The sequence below is a fragment of the Coloeus monedula genome (genome assembly GCF_965178545.1).
Source record: "Coloeus monedula genome assembly, chromosome: 5".
In the NCBI taxonomy this organism is placed as follows: domain Eukaryota; kingdom Metazoa; phylum Chordata; class Aves; order Passeriformes; family Corvidae; genus Coloeus; species Coloeus monedula.
In genome coordinates, this window is record NC_138785.1 from 72,399,075 (window position 1) to 72,416,076 (window position 17,002).

Below are 17,002 nucleotides of genomic sequence, written 5' to 3' on the forward strand. Positions count from 1 at the left end.
CTCTGGTGAATTGATTCTTGGGGATGGAGGAAGCGCTGGGTCTGCAGAATGCACGTAATACAAACGTCTCTGGGACCAATAAGGGACTTTAGGAAGATATAAAGAGCTTCAGGGCAGTCTCCAACAGCCCTTTCTCCCTTTTCCCTGGTGGAGCAGTGTAGGAAGGAGCAGCCTTGCTCTACCAGGAGCAGTCACAGCAGGCTCATGGCCAGCAGAGGCGAGTGGCTGCCAGACAAGGACGGGATCTGCTCAAGGACAGTCCCATCCTTGGCAGGCTCAGCTGGTTCAGTGAATTCAAGGATCTTCCCTGCCCCCAGCTTTCAGGGCCCCCTCGGATGCACACCAGGGATGAAACGGCTGCAGAAAACAGCTGGAAGCTTCCCACCCAACTGGAGCAATCTAATCTAATTCTTGCAAAATGCTGAATTATTTTAGCTGAAATTTTCCAAAACCCTTTCAGCCTGGAGGCAGCCAGCCAGCCTGGGGAAAAAAGAGTAGAGTCTGGCAGAGTTATCAGTAATTAAAGGCAAAGTCTTAGAAAAACAGGGAATGTGTTAATGATAGATCCCAGCTCTCCCCTTAGACAGGCAACACCTCACCAGCCGCTGAAATAGAGCTGCCCTAGGGCACCACAGAGGAGTGAGGGATGGATGGATGGATGGATGGATGGATGGATGGATGGATGGATGGATGGATGGATGGATGAAAATGGGAAAAGAAAAAAAGCAGAGAGGCCTATTTTCCATGCAGAAGGAGGGCAGGGTACTCTTCACGTGCTCCAGATAAAGTCCTACAAGCACAACCTCGGTCAGAGAAGGTCCTCTCAGCCCATCCTCTGTGGGCATCACAGTGCCATCAATTGTCATCTCACTGGGAGAAGGGATAGAGATGCAAACTAATCCAGTTCAGAGCTTTCTGGTATCTACAGGAGCCTTTGGTGTTCTCCAGACCACGAGCAGTTCCTGGGGCACCAGGATTCCCAGAGGTGATGCTCTCTCTGAGCTGTGAATAGAACCACAGGAGAATCACACATGGCCTTGGACCATGGAAAATGTCATCCTCAGCAGAAGACAAAATAAAAGGGATGTTTTGGAACCTAGCAAGGGCACAGTACAACCGAATTAATTCCACAAACAAGGCTCTGCTTGCTCCAAATCAACAAAGCAGCCCTCTTTGCCCTGGGAAAAGCAGGATCATGACCCATAAGTCCCCAGTCAGACCATGAAAAGCCTCACCAGGCTGCACGTCCCAAATGTCACGACTGACCTGGGGTTTCCAGCAGCTCAGCCACTGACCACATGTGGGAACATCACTGCAGAGCTCTGGTCTTGCTCAGGGCAGAGGCAGTGGGAAATGCAGCTGGAGATGCAATCCAGCGACAGGCAGCTGGAGGGAAGCAGATTTCCATCAAAACCACAAAACGTCGGAATTGCAGAGGCAGCAAAAGCTGTGAGCAACCTGAAACCCTGCTTTGGCCAAGAATATTTACATCTCATTTGGGATCAGCAGCACGGACAGGCCAGCACGTTCAGGCCTCAGGAACGCTGACTCGGGAATTTTTGGCACGTTAAACTATCTCGTCTGGGGTTTTTTTTGGTCTGTTTTCTTGCTTTGGAACCATCTTTTCAGGCTCCTCTGTGCAGCTGAAGGGACCAGGCATTTTTGTTGCATGAAGATCTATTCCTGCAGTGTTTCTGTGGACACTCACACAAATCAGGGCAGTAAGAAAAACACGAGGTATCTCAGCTAACAGCCCACATCATCTGAATCCCTGCCAGATCATTCTGAATTAGTTGCTATGATAATTTCTTTATTAATTTGTGTTCTTACTTTGATCCCTAAGCTCTCCTTTCACCAACCAGGATCACGTCATGCAAGATGCAATGCAACAAAAATGCAGTTTATTGTGCAAAGAGGTGGATTTCCACCACATTTTTAAGCTGTGTTTCAAGTTTGTGCCAAACTTCAAGAATTGAGTGAGATGTCAAACCTTTGTACTCTTGGACAGGGGACAGAAGCGGGGTCAGGATCCAAAAGGATATTTGGGAATATATCCATGCAAGGCCAGGCTGGATGGGCCTTGGAGCAACCCGATCTAGTGGAAGGTGTCCCTGCCCATGGCAGGGGTGTGGAGATCAGATTATCCATAAGGTCCCTTCCGACACAAACCATTCTGGAATTCTATGGTTAATCCCCATCTCCCTTCTTGCCCCAACTCCTCCATCAGGGGGTGAACAGAGGGGAGGTCAGTAGTAGCTGGGACAGCTGTGTCCATCACCACAGGAAATCCTGCTGTGAGAAGGGACCCTGTCCGGGAGAGGAAGGAAGGCAGGGAAAACGAGACTCTCAGGATTGAAACCAAATATCCTGTGCCAGCCCCATCACAGGCCCTGTGACACTCATGTCCTCACCAGGGTTCTGAGATTTGGCTCAGGGCCTCATTTCAGGTCCTGTCTTAAATATTATATATATATATTTGCTTTAGAGCTCCCTTCTGTGGTTATCTCTTTTCTGTCCCCTCACTCCTGCCACTCTCCCTCCCATCACTGCACTGAGTTGCTGGTGTCCTCTACTGGACCCCAACAGCCACCCAAGCCATGACCCTCCAGAGAGGCTTCCCCAGGGAATGGTCACAGCCACAAGGCTGCCAGAGCTCAAGGACAATTTGGACAATGCTCTCAGGCACAGGGTGGGATTTTTGGGGTTGCCCATGCAGGACCAGGAGCCGGATTCAGTGATCCTTGTGGGTCCCATCCAGCTCAGGGTATTCCATAATTCTGAAGTCATCCCTTTTACCTTGTCATCTCCCACACAAACCATCCTACCACCTCCTCCTGGTCCTATATCCCTCACTGAAGAGGAAAGAAGGGTCTTTTCTGTCCTCCCCAACACTACACAACCTCCACACAGCTGCAGGTCCAAGCAGTGGGTTCAACTCAAGAACACTTTGCAGATGGGGCTGAAGTAAAAGGGGGAGATGCTGAGACCACAGCCTACAAAAAACTCCCAAAGACGGGATCTTGCATTCACATCTAACAGAACTCTTAATTCCAGACGTTCCCAAGGAATTTATCTGCATGAGTTGAGTTAGCAGGTTGCCCCCAAATCCACCCCTCCTTGGAGGGCCAGACCCAAGACATGAAGCCCACAGAGGAGCTTGGTGTCACTGACACAAAATTACAAGTTTACAGAGACCACTGGGAGTGGACACCAAGCACTTTTCCAGCAAGAAAAGCCGCCGCCAACATTTGGTGTGGGTGGAGGAAAGCGGAACATCCATGGATATCCTCAAACCCCACACGCCAGCTCCCCAGGGAAGAGCCGCCTCCCTGCATGGTGCTCGCGGCTCCGGAGACTTGCCCACACCAGCACTCCTGTGCTTCTGGATACAGCCACTAGAGGATGGCAGTGTCCCAGGCCACGCTGGGAATCACCAAGATCCAGCTTTGGAAACCGACAGCACGGAGATCCCATCAGTGCCAGGGGCCCAGAAATACCCCCTGGAGTTACTCCAGTCCAAATCACAAGCTGGACATTCCCAGCCCTCAGCTCTGCTTGCCTCCCAAGCAAAGACAGACCCTTTGCAGACTGGAAATTGGGATTTTGCAGGGAATCAGCTCCCACGTGCTTCCTGGTCCCCTTGGGACGTGGGTGGGTGTGTTTTAATGAGTTACCTGGTGTATTTCCAGGTCTTACTGTGTCTCCCCTCCAATTTCTGTGACCACAGGATGGTCAGAGCCCTGTTACCAGAGAATTCCTGCCACCTCCACAATTTTCCTGCATCCACCACCAGAGTGACCTCTGGGCTCTCCATGGGGTCATGATTTCCAGCAGAAAGCAGAGCCTGATGAGCCAAGGAGATGGAAACAGCCCAGCAGCTCAACCCCAGCATCCCCCCAGGACACCTTGGAGGCAATTTTCAAGGCAAATGTCTGGAAATGATGAATGCCAAGTAGAAGCCCAATTATGCCAAAAATATCCTGTCTGAGCCACAGCTTGGAGGAATATTCCCCCTCTGAGGAAGCATAGCAGCCAAGCTGAGCTGCAGAATGAGATGAGCTTTGAACAAGAGCTCACTGGGGAATAAAACATCATTAGTTGTATCAAAACAAGATCAGGGATATGAGTGTGATGAGACTTGAGGCTGCCTCATTCATGGGTGTCCATCACCCTGCTGCAGCCAGAGATCCTCAACAATCCACTGGGAACCCACCTCCCCGCTTCCCTGGGGCTGAATTCTGCCCAGTGGGGTGAGTGTTTTGCTCCAAGCAGAGGAGAAAATCTCCATTTCTTCATGGGTTTGAGCAAAGCAACCAGGATATCAGGAAGAATTCATTTTCTCAATATGCACATTGGTTTCAGTATGCAAATAGGTTGGATTTGCTCACGTCTCCTTGGAGTGAATACTGGCAACAGTGGTGACATCTTCTCACAGGTCACCTGTGGTTTTCCCCTTCCCTCCCACAAAGTGCATCCCACCCTGCCTGGTGGATCTGCTGGGCTGGCCCCAGCACACCAAGGGCTCTCTTGGACTGGGGAGCCCAAAATGGGACATGGTCCCCAGGCATGGTCTTGAAGTGATCCCAGATCCTGCTCTGCAGGTGTCCAGCCTGTCCCAGGATGTGACTTCTGCCTCTGCTGAACTTCAGCAGGGTCCTGGTGCCTCATCCTCCATCCTGCTGAATGGCCACCCTGCTCCCCAGTTTGGTGTTATCCACAAAATGCAAAGACCTACTGATGGCTCTGGGAAACACCAAGGCAAACCTCAGAGGCTGGGGGAAAAGGGAATACAGATTCTTGAGTGCCCCACACATACTGGGGACCATCTGCACAAACCATTGGCTGCTTTTGGGGGCTGGAGGGGCACAGTGAGACCTCACCCTTCCCAAGATGTATCCCAGTCCTGGGGAGGGGGACCCGGTGGCACAGAATCCTTCCACAGCATCCCTGAAACACTTTTCCGCTGCTAATTAAAGTCTCTGACGTCAGTGTTTTGATTCCAAGCAGTTGCATAACACCTGGCGGTGCCCAGGGCTCCGCGCCGCATCGAGGGCAGGGATGGAAATAGATCCACCAAACTCCTGCTCCCTGCTCCCTGCCTCCCTCCTTTGCAGCCATGCCTCCATCCTGGCGTGGGCACAGGAGGGATGGATGGCCCTTGGGAAGAGGTTGTTCCTCCCGTAGGAAGGTGGTAGCAGAAGCACTGCTGGTCCCCCACCCTGTGGTGCCTTCAGAGGGGTCCCCAGCTCGATGTCCCCCTCGATCCCATGGATCATGCAGACGAGCAACTGGACCCTTTTCTCTCCAGTGGGAATTTCCACGTGGTGGCTCAGTTTTCCCCACCCAAACAGAGCTATAAAAAGGCACTGCAAGACCCAAGGTCCATCCATCCAATTCCTCCAGTGCCAAGGGTAGGTTTTCACGAGGGACTGGGCTGAAGTCTCAGAGCTGGAGCCAAGTCCAGCTGAGCCAAAGCTCCCTACCAGCTTGCCAGCTGAATGCAGTGTGCTCCAGTTTTATGGGAAAGGCATCCAGCCAGAGGCATATGAAGCATTGCCCAGGTCAAGCACTCCTCACCCGTGCACAAAACAAGGCATGGGATACGTGAATGGAGTCAGGAGCCTCCTCCCTGGACCAGCCCTCTCCATAGATCATAAATAACCCCAGGGATGCTCAGCTCAAAAATTCCTTCTGCCCCGTGGAAAAGCTGGTGGCTGGAAGGGCATCATGAGCTCTCCTGGCTCTGCCTGGAGCTGGTGAGACAGCTGGTGAAGAGCACCTTCTGCACCCAGGCTCAGGGTGGGCTTTAGCCAACAACTGAGTGAGGTCACCCAATGCCACTGACCAACACCAGCCTCAAAATTATGAGGACACATCCCAAGTTTTCTGGGTCAAGGCCACTCCCAAGGCCTTGGGACAACCTTGTATTGAGTACAAGTCTCCCAGCCCTGCTCTGCAGAGTTAATAATCCTCTTCAGCTCAAGCCAAGGCTCTGACCCTGAGTTGTCCACATTCTGGGGAGCTGCAATATTTTCCAGAGCTTCCTGTCCTCTCCCCTCCATGTGATGGTGTGCCACACATTTCCCATGGGAACTGCTGATCTCTCGCCCTCTATTCCCGAGGGCAGTGTGGAGCATCACTCAGTGCCCTGAGAAGGACAACATGGCAAAGGCGGATGTCCCCAGGGAGAACAGGTCACCCCAGTGGGCTGTGCCTCAGTTTCCCCAGCTGTCAAAAGAGGATTAGTTCACTTCCAGGATGTCGTGAGGCTCAGGAATAAACACTCCTGGGGCAGGATAAAGCCTGACAGAGGCAGCAGCTTATCTGAACTGCTCCCAGCACTGCCCAGGAAGAAGAGATGTGGTGGAGCATCACCTCCCCAATTAGCCTGGTGACAGGCAGGGACATCACGGGTGTGGACGTGTGATGAGCTGGCTTTCCCTATGCCAAGAAATTACTCCAATTGCTGAGCCCTGGTTATTCCAGTCTCCCCTTTTATCCAGAGAGAAAACACAGAGAGGGTTTATGGAAAAAGAGCCGATGCCACACCTGCCTTATGAGACCTGCCACGTGCAGCTCTCCTGTCAGGGTGGGAGAGGAGGTGAAGCCTTCTTCTAGCACAGCTTCCATTTTGGGAAGGTGCTTCTAGGCTGGGATTTCTCCTGAGGGAGAGGTGTTTGAGGAGGATTTCATAGCAAAATGGAGAAAACACCGTAAGCATCATTGTGTTTATGGAGCCCCAAGCCCACTCAAGAGCAAGGAAACCCCCCTCAAGGGTTTTAATCCATATTTTACACTGGGGAAACTGAGGCATGGGAATGTGTCTGGGACAGAGGGCTCCCAGCCGTTGTTCCTCTGCAAGCACTGAAGGATTTTGGGGTGCAGGTGGGATCTTGCACCTTCTCTCGCTTTATTGCCCAGCTCATGCAGAGCAAGGAATAAAATAAGTGCCAATCTCCCCATCCACTCTCTCCTTGGACAACCGCCTCAATTACAGCTCCAACAGAGGATCCCACCCTTCCCTCCTCACCCACTGCCTCCTCTACTTGCTCTAAGTCCAATAAGGAGCCAGCATTCTTCCATTACAGGCTTGGGATTGCTTTCCGCAGCATGGGGTGACATCTGGGTTACTGTGCCCGGGCTCACATTACAAACCCAGCGCCACTTCCCACCTGCTCAGCCACAAAAATATCTGGATGACACCGATGCCAACTTCCCAAAAATCCACCTGCTCCTCTCCATGGCTCCCAGGGCTGGGGCAGCTTTGCAGGAGGACCATAGCTGTTGTCTGCACATGGCTTGGGAAGTCCCTTCTCACCTCACTTTGGTGCCAGGGGGCGGTGATAGTGTGGGGGAACTGCAAACCCTCATTTGGGGGTTAAAGACAGACCCAGATGGTCAGGACGAGCATCTCATCATCCCACTGCCAGCACAGCACCGTGTTTTCCAGGTGTTTGATGGCTCAATGTGGACACTGAGAAAGATAAATAAACGCTTAGAAATGACCCATGGGCAGGATTTGCTGACTCATCAAGTTCTTGCAACCGCAAGGCAAAGAGCTCTGAGAAAGGCCAAGACCTTGGCCAAAAAAAAACCCTTTGGAGGAAGGCTTAGCAAAGAGTCCTTTCGGGTGACTGCTGATGCATTCAGCATTTCCTTCTCCCTGCTCTCCCAACCAGGTTCATCCGGCTCCACGGGAAGGCTTGGCCAGCTCCCTGTGTTTACATCCCCATGAGATGCTATCAGGAGCTGAGGCTCTGCCTGTACTTGCAGGAGGTAAATCCCCATTCGGTGCAAAGGGTGGGGACTTTCCTCCCTCCTAACTTAAAGACAACTTCAGAAGAGTTGCCTCAGCGTCTGCCTCTCCTCAATGCACAGGCATTTGATGACCACTTCCATGGATTTTCAGATGTGGAAGAGACAGGTTAATGAGCCCCTCTGGCTTGTGCCCAGTGATAGCCAAGAGAACAGGGCTGGAGATGACATTTCTTGCAGAGGCTCCAGAGGATTTATTTTTCTTTAGGTTGTTTTTGTATTGTTCTTTATCTTAGATAGAAATTATTTGCTCTGCACAAGCATTTGCTACGTGCAGGACCCACTCTTCCCATGAGGCAGGAGAGTGTGGTGGGTCCCAGATTCAGTGTCCTCAGCTTCAAAAGCATTCAACCATCAGATCTCTGGTCATCCCATTTCCTGGATGGTGGCCCTTTATATCCAGAGACCTTTGATGTTGTCCATCCCATGAGCTCCCCTCTGAATCCTCCCAAGTTACAGAGTCAGGGAATTATGGAATGGTCTGGGTTGGAAAGGATCTTAAAGACCATCAATTTCCTCCAATTTTCACCTCCTGGGAAATTTTCCACATTTAACAGTTGTCCCTGGCTTTATCCAGGAGCCCTGTGGATGCTCCTGCAAGGTTTTTCCCAGCCTAATTTTAAATTAATCCTGGCTGATTGAGTGTGGTCCCAAACAAACCAATCTGTGGAACAAATCTGAGGAAGGGACACTGTTTAATAAAGTTGCTCTGGACTCTCTGCTCCCATCCTCCTGCTTTGATTCCAAGATCCCTACTCCCAAAAAGAAAAATTATTCCAGAAACCAAACTACCCTCAACCCCAAAATTTTTGTCCATCACTCCACCCTACAACTAAATCCATGTGTTAGAGGGAGGTGGCTGCTCCTGGCGAGGTGGGAATTGCCTTGTATTCCCAACACAGCTGCCCAGAGGGGAGTAAAATCCCTGAAACTGCTGAGTCTTGGGAGGATGCCAGTGGCAGATCACTGGAGCAGCCAAATCCAGCTCCTGCACAGTCTTGTGACCAAGCATGCCCCAGAAATGGGCCTGGGATGGATCCCACCTGCAAACTCCAAATGCTCCTGGACAGGATGTTCCTCTAGCAAAAACCCACCCCAAGGGCTGGCAGAGCTCTGGGATGAGACAGTGAGTGTGTGTGTGTGTGTGACTGTCTGAGCCTGCAAGGGACAGCTTGGACCCATTCCCAGCTTGGAGCATTCCTGTCTCTTTATGGCTGATGTTCTCCAGATGTTTTGTATTGCAGCCTCATGTGGAAACCCTCTGGCCCCAGGGCTGAATCCTGCTCAGCCCTCCACGTTACTCCCGGCAGAGAGGAGGAGGAGGGGGGTTTCACGTCACTCTATCCACATCATTTATTATGTTTAAAGCATAAATCAACCCTGGGATGAACCACAGCTGCCCCAAAAGTGCCTATTCCCATGCCTGCTCTTCCTTTTAAACTCTTTTCTCCCAAGGAAACACCACACATGTGATCACCCCCTCTCCACAAGCCCATCAAGTGCTGTAAAGCAGAAAGATACAGATACAACCTCTGGCTTAGGAAGTCCCGAAGCAGCAAATTGCCGGAAACTGAGAGAATATAATGTGGAAAGCATTCCCCTGGCTTGGCCCTCGCCTCGCATTCCTGCAGAGCAGCTCCCCCCAGTCCCAGCCAGGGGACGGATACCAGCAGAGTTGGACCATGGCTGTGTGCCAGCAGGAGCTCCCCTCCCACTGTGCATGCACGTTCCTTGTCCATATTGTCCATTTCTAGTGGATTTTGTTGAATCCAAGGATTCGGCTGGTTTCACTCCCTGCCTGTGTTTCTGATGGGTGGGATGAGGTGTTGGTGCACTCCTAAGGGATAAGGCAGAATCTGGTTCCCCTCCCTCAGCTCTTGGCTCTAGTTTGGTCCCTGAAGTGACATTCTAATGCCCCATCCCCACCAGGGACATGGGTTTGGCAGCATGGATGCAGTGGGACATCCCATTCCCAGTCACCACGCGGCCGATGGACGCGGTGTCTCCAACAAACCGGTTTGACCTCCCGTTAGGAAACTTCCTCATTTACTATTAATAGATTTTTAAATTTTTTTCTTTCCAAAGACACCCTCCTTTATCCCTCACCCTCCCCATCCATCCACAGTCTGTACATCACTGGGGGTGAGGGCAATCCTGCCCTCTCCCCACTGCAATCTTTCCATCGCTGGGGCTGCATCCACCCGAGCCCACTTTTCCATTTGTCACCCGTCCTCTGCTCTTCCCTGCGAGCCCATCCTTGTGCCAATGCTGGCTCCTTCCAGGACAAGCACATTCAGCCTCAATGAGGGTCTTTTTCCCAGAGCAGGAGGGTGCAGGCAGAGCCCGGTGGTGTTAATGGGGTGAGAGAGGGTCTGGCTGCCTGACGGGAATTCCCAACTGCTTCCTCACCTCTCAGGAACCACCTGCATCCTCCAGCAAACGGTTCCTGCTCCAGAAGAAGGCACTTGAAAAGCTTTCCTGACCTCAGTGGTAGGAAAATCCCCACGGCAATCAGCCCTCCATCCTGACAGTGCTGAGCCCAGCTCCAGGCTGTGCCAAACACCCCAAACTGCCAGGCACATTCCCAGCAGGATCAGTCCCAGCCTGTGGCTCTGAGCCCCACAGCCACATCGTCCCCAGCCAAGCTTTCAGCCTTGCCTGGTGATGCCCAGGTTGGTCATTTTACCCTGGCACATTTTTGGTCTGGGGCAGGAGCAGGAGGATGAGGATGGACCCACATGGATACAGGTTGTGCTGTTTCATTTTCAAGCACCTGCAAACAGGCTCCAGCCCAATTTACTTTCCAGCTTGGATGAGAGCAGGGACTACCTCAATTCCCCTTTCCTATTGGGGCTGGCAGGATCCTGTGCTGCAGCCAAGCCCCTCGGAGCGTGATGAAGAGGAAGAGGAAGAGGAAGAGCCACAGGGTTTTGGTTGCCACCCAGGAGCAACACCTGCTCTGCTTGCTGAGCAGGGCATGATCCTTGGAGTGGGATTGCCCTGGGTGGATGCAAGGACCGAGGAGGGAGGTGGGAGGGGGGTCAGCCTTGGGCAAGCCCTGCCAAAGCAGTGTCATTCCTTAACTCACAAAGTCATTAATGAATCAAAACTCCCAGGTAATTGCTGTTATGAGGAAGAGGAAGAATCTGTGCTGCTCCACCCTGCTCTGCATTGGGCTGGCCAGGGGTAGAGCCAAAGTCCTGACACCGTGGAAGGGGTGGAGAAGAAGTGTGAGGAAGCAGAGCAGCACCTTGAGTGGGGAGCAGCGCCGGTGGTACCGGCTGAGCAACGCCACCGCAGCGGGGAGGGAGCAAGGGAGGCTCCCCACATCCCATTTCATGGGCAGAGATGGGATGGGCACACGCTGATATTGATAGAATCATAAAGTCATTAATGTTGCAAAAGCCCTCTAAGATCATCCAGCACAACCATTAACCAACGGGTGTCCTTGGCTGAGAGGGGCCGTGGTCCCTCTCAGATCAGCTGGCAAGGCCACCCCAGAGACCTCAAGTGAAAGGAGGGGAGAAGGGGAGGCAAGGAATGGGGACACCAGGCAGTCAGGATGGATGAAGAAGGGGAAAAAACAGAAGACTGAAGTGGATTTTGTTCCAGTGAAGGAGCTGGAGGAGGGTGCTTGGAATGTTAAGGTGTCCAGGACCTGGCAGCGCTATGCCATGGGAGCAGGGAACAGGATGATCTGCAGGAACCCAGCCCTTCCTCTGCCCACCAGGTCTCCCATCCACAACACAACATCCACAACAGCCTGGCCAAGCCAGGCTTGTGAGGCTGAAGGTCCCCTTGACCAGGAGAGAAAAGATGTGGGGGTAGATCAGAGAATCAGGGAATCATTAAGGGTCAGAAAAGCCCTATGAATATCATCAAGTCCAACCCTTAACCCAGCACTGCCAAGGCCACCACTGACCCATGTCCCCAAGTGCCACAGCCACAGGGCTGTTAAATCCCCCCAGGGATGGGGACTCCACCACTGCCCTGGGCACCTGTCAGGGCTTGACCATCCTTTCAGAGAAGAAATTTTCAGAGGAGCAGGACATCCTGACAGGCTGTGGGAGGCAGTGACAGGGCTGCTGCCACCACTCCAGCCTCCACGTACTTTCCAGGGACACTTCAGTCCCATCCCTGCCCTGGTCACCCCATTTGAATTGGGGTGACAACAGATCTGCCGTGGCATTCATGGTCCAGCACTGTCAGAGAGGAATGAGAGAGAAAGGAGATATCTTCCACCTACCCATGGGACAGACCCACCCTCCCTTATCACCCCATCTTCGTAAGGTCCGGGCATGCAGCTGGGCTGGATCACTCATCGAGTAGGAAAACCAGGATTTTCTCATATATACAGCAAGGTGTTATTAGCAGGAGCACGTGGAGCAGGGAGAAAGTGAGCAGTGTGGTTCCCTCCGTGGCCAGGGGGGGAATCAAGGCTTGGAGATGCATCCCCACACCCTCAATTAGCTGAATTTGGGTGCCCCCATCCCACATCATCCTTCTGCCAGCACGCAGGCAGAAAGGATCTGTCCATCCAGCCTGCTTTGCCTTTCACCGAGGAAATTTCCTTGGCCATGTCCCCACGCAGGCAGCAGTGCTTCCCAGGGGGAAACTGAGGCAGGGAGGGTGGTGCACCACAGGAGCTGCTCTCTATAACCAGCAGCTGATCCTGGGCATAAGGCAGTGTCTGGGAGCCCTGTGCCAGCACTGGAGTCCCAATGGACACCCTGCCTTGCCTGTGTCCAGAGTGCCATGGGGCCATTTTTGGGTGTTTTTCATTTCCTCTCATTCAGGGAAAGAGGCTGGACATGCTCCAGCTGTGTGTGCTGGCAGCCCAGAACCCCCCCTGTGCCCTGGGCTGATCCCACAGCATGGGCAGCAGGAAAGGGGGGATTCTGCCCCTCTGCCCCACTCAGGTGAGACCCCAACTGCAGAGCTGCCTCCAGCTTTGAGACCCCCAACATCAGAAGGACATGGAGCTGCCGGAGAGAGTCCAGAGGAGGCCACGGAGATGCTCCAAGGGCTGGAGCACTTCTGCTCTGGAGCCAGGCTGGGAGAGCTGGGAATGTTCCCTTGGAGAAGGGAAGGATCCAGGGAGACCTCAGAGCCCCTTCCAGAGCCTAAAGGGGATCCAAGAGAGCCAGAGAGAGACTTTGGACTAGAACCTGCACTTTTCTCACCAGGAAAAAGGGGAATGGTTTCACAATGACAGAGGACAGGGTTAGATCGATATTAGGAAGAAATTGTTCCCTGTGAGGGTGGGGAGGCCCTGGCACAGGTTGTCCAGAGAAGCTGTGGCTGCCCCACATCTGGAAGTGTCCAAGGCCAGGTTAGACAGGGCTTGGGAACAACTTGATCTAGTGGAAGTTGTCCCTGACCATGGCAGGGGGGTGGAACAAGATGAGCTTTAAGGTCCCTTCCCACCCAAACAATTCCATGACTCCGTGCCAAGGACAAGGCTCGCATCGCTCCCTCCCCTCCGGCTGCAGCTCCAGGCTTTGCCCCGGAGTGCCCAGGGCCGGCCCGCGTGGGAGGAACGGCAGAACTCGATTTCCGAGTGCATTTGCTTCCCAAATTCGTCCCGTCAGCAGCCGGCAACGGGTCCCCTGCGGGGCTCCGCAGTCTCTCTCTTCCCAACACCAGGAGTCCCGGCTCGAGCATGTCCAGGCGAATCCCTCCCATGCCGAGCGGGGATTCCCACAGCGGGAATAAGGCTTCACCTAGTGAAAACATCCAGTGGATCGGCTTCCTGCCTCATCGCTCAGGAATCCCGAGGTCAGGGTCGGCGAGTCCTCCCACGGCAGCGCGTCAGGCCGGGAGCACGGGATGCGCATCCCACTGTCCCCGCTGTCACAGCGCCCGGGATGCTCATCCCACTGTCCCCGTGCCCGGGATGCTCATCCCACTGTCCCCGTGCCCGGGATGCTCATCCCACTGTCCCCGTGCCCGGGATGCTCATCCCAGTGTCCCCGCTGTCACAGCGCCCGGGATGCTCATCCCAGTGTCCCCGCTGTCACAGCGCCCGGGACCGCCGCGTCCGGGCCTCCGCGCAGCCCGGAGAGAGAAGGAAGGGGGGAAAAGAGGATCAGCTTCCCTTGCACGTCCAGAATATCCTCGGACCAGCGCGTGACGCTGGCTCTGGGTGACATCCCAGCTCCAGGGTGATGTCATTTCCCCCAAAAGTGATGTGTCCATGGGAAAGGGACAGGGATGGGGACAACTGGAGGGGTGTGGGCAGCAATGAGCAGAGCGGGACAGTGCCCACTCGCACAACACCCCCGGTGCCACCTCCTGTCCCCTCTGCGTCACCCCTCCTGCCACCCCGTCCCCACTGCCACCGACCCCCGCCATCCGCCTTCACCCCGTTCCTGCCATGCCCCGTCCCCATCTGTGCTTACTGCCACCCTGTCCTGTCCCCCACTGCCACCTCATGTCCCCAAAGCCATCTCTTGACTCCACAGTCCCCTCCTGTCTGCACAGCCCTTATTCCCACAGTCACTGCATGTCCGCACTACATCATCCCCTGTCCCCAGTATCACCCCCTGCCCCACAGTCACTTTAAGTCCCCACTACACCATCCCCGTCCCCAGTGCCACCCTCTGCCCAGTGTCACCGCATGTCCACAATGTCTCCTTCTGTCCCCACAGTCACTCCCTGCCCCCGTCGACCCTCCCGTCACCTCCGTCTGTCCCATCCCATCCCCGTGTCACCCCCTTTCCCTGTAACCCCCTGTCAGCCCGTCACCCGTGTCACCCCCATCAGCTGTCAGACCCTCCCCGTCACCTCCTCTGTCTCATCCCGCCCCGTGTCATTCCCTACCACCTCCTTTCCCTGTCACCTCGCCCTGTCCCATCCTGTCCCCGTGCCGTCCCCGTGCCACCCCCGTGCCACCCTCCGCTGTCCACTCCTGTCCCCTCGCCCCTCCCACCCATCCATGATGTCACCCGATCTGCGCATGCGCAGGGCGCGTGGCGAAGCCGTGCCCGGCTCCGGGCGGGGCGGGGCGGTTCGGCTCCATCCGGGTCCTGCCCGGGCCGGGCGGTGCGGGCGGCGCGAGCCCCGGCGGGACAGCGCGGCGGCGGGTGAGTGTGGGGGGCGGGAGCCCCCTGTGGGGCCGGAGGACCGGAACCCCCCCGAGCGCCCATATGGGGGGTGGGGACCCCCCCTGGGGACCCCCATGTGGGGTGGGACCCCTCCCTGTGCCTTGTTCCGTGGGGAAGGGACCCCTCTCCATCCCCCTTGTGTGCCTGCGACCCCTTCCTGTGCACCCCTCTGTGGGGCAGGGTCCCTCTTTCATCCCCGCTTTGGGCAGAACCCTCCCTCTGTGCCTTGTTCTGTGGGGAAGGGACCCTCTTCCAGCCCCCCTGTGGGGTGGGACTTTTCCCTGTGCCTTGTTCTGTGTGGAGGGGACCGTCTTCCACCCCTTGTGTGCGGTGGGACCTCTCCCTGTGCCTTGTTCTGTAGGCAATGGTCTGTCCTCCATCCCCTCTTTGGGCTGTACCCTCTCTCTGCGCCTTGTTCTGTGGGGCAGGGTCCCTCCTCCATCCGCTCTTTGGGCAGGACCCTCTCTCTGTGCCTTGTTCTATGGGACAGGGTCTGTTTTCCAGCCCTCTGTGGGGCAGGACCCTCTCCCTGTGCCTTGTTCTGCGGGACAGGCTCCCCCTCCATCCCCACTGTGGGGCAGGGGCACCCCCTCCTCAGCAGCTCCCATGGGGGACAGGGTCCCTCCCTCTCTGCTCCACAGTCCCCTCTGGGGTAGGGACCTCCACGGGGCAGTGGAGCAGCCCCCATATCCCGCAGACCCCTAAGGGGAGACTCTCAGGGTGTCTGGGCTGTGCTTTTGAGGTGTCTGGCAGCACGGTAGTGGTGCCATAAAGTCCCGGTTGTGGGGCAGAGGGGACAGCCCTAGGGCACAGCTCTGGACCGTGGACTGGGACTGCATCACCCCGGAGGGATGGAGGAGAGGGCTGGGGCGGCACAAAGGGACAGGGGGCATGTCCCCACCCAGCGCCCATCCTGCCCGGACCCTCTTGATGAGGGGGAGCTCCTGGGGGTCCCACCCCACGCTCAGTTCAGGGTCCCCAGGTCACCTCTGTTCCCGGTAGCCGCTGGCTTGGAATCAGACACGTCCCCTTGCTTTCCTGGGGCCAAGACAGGACGCTGCGGGTTTCTTCGGCTTTAAAAGAAAACCAAAGAAAAAACTACCCAGAAATGGGAAAAGCTGCTTTTTTGGAGTTACACTGGGCTGCTGTTCCTGCCGTGCCGGCACGTCCATACCCTCCCTGCATCCGCCGCTTTGTAAGGGACGTGCGTGGGACCCTGGGGACTGGAAACCAACGGGTAAAAATGGACCTCCTGCGGTTTGGGGTTTTGGTTTTTTTGTTTGTTCAGTTCAGCCTGTCTTTGTCTTCGCCGGGGTGCACGGAGGAGAACACGCGTGGGTCTTGGTCACTCCACGAGCGGCACCGGCTCCGTCGGATGTGCCAGCGAGTGTGTCTGAGGGTTGCTTCCCCCCTCCCGTGCACACCTTTGGCAGGAGGCTTGGATGATAGCTTGCTCTGGCACGGTCCTCGCCTTTGATCTCGAGTTTCCTGCCATGGATAACGTGTTCGGCAACACGCGAGCCCGGCTCGGCAGCTGCCGGGGAGGGCGATGCGGGTGTCTCCTCCTCCTCGTCCCGGTTTTCCCCAGCTGGCTCCTGCCTACAGCTCCCGGCTTTCCTTTGTTTCGGGTGCCGCCAGGACGGCTCTCACAGCCCAAGGATGCTCTGAACGGAGCAAAGCCAAGCACAAAAAGACACCCCCCCCACCCCCATCCCTTTGTTTCCAGGCGTTTGCGGGCTCAGCTGGCTTTTTACACAGCGGCGTTTCATGTGCCCAGGCAGATAAACCGACTACTCAATGTCTCTTCTTTTTTATCCTATTCTGAGTTATTTTGGGTGCTTTAGTTTGCAGGGAGCACATCCCGGCTGCAGGCTGTGCCGGAGGGATGCGGCAGCTTCCTGGGAACGGGGTGAATTTGCCAGAAGTATAACTGGAACATCTCGTGGTTGTCCTCTGGTGTCCTCCTCGCGTCTCCTTGGGTGAGCAGAGCCATAAGCTCTCGGCACCACACTAAAATCTGGGATCACCAGCCCTTCTCCTGGGAGAACTCTGACCCTGGTTTGCGTGACCTGCTGCCAGCA

At 55.1% G+C, this 17,002-nt stretch overlaps 1 protein-coding gene across 1 annotated transcript in view; it reads left to right on the forward strand.

Moving 5' to 3' along the window:
* The first annotated feature begins 14,823 nt into the window (after positions 1 to 14,823).
* The window catches only part of RNF24 (ring finger protein 24), a 29,244-nt gene continuing 27,065 nt past the window's right edge, over positions 14,824 to 17,002 (forward strand). The window contains exon 1 of the mRNA XM_082281934.1: positions 14,824 to 14,900. The gene's annotated coding sequence lies outside the window, so the exon portion shown is untranslated. The remainder of the gene's footprint in view (positions 14,901 to 17,002) is intronic.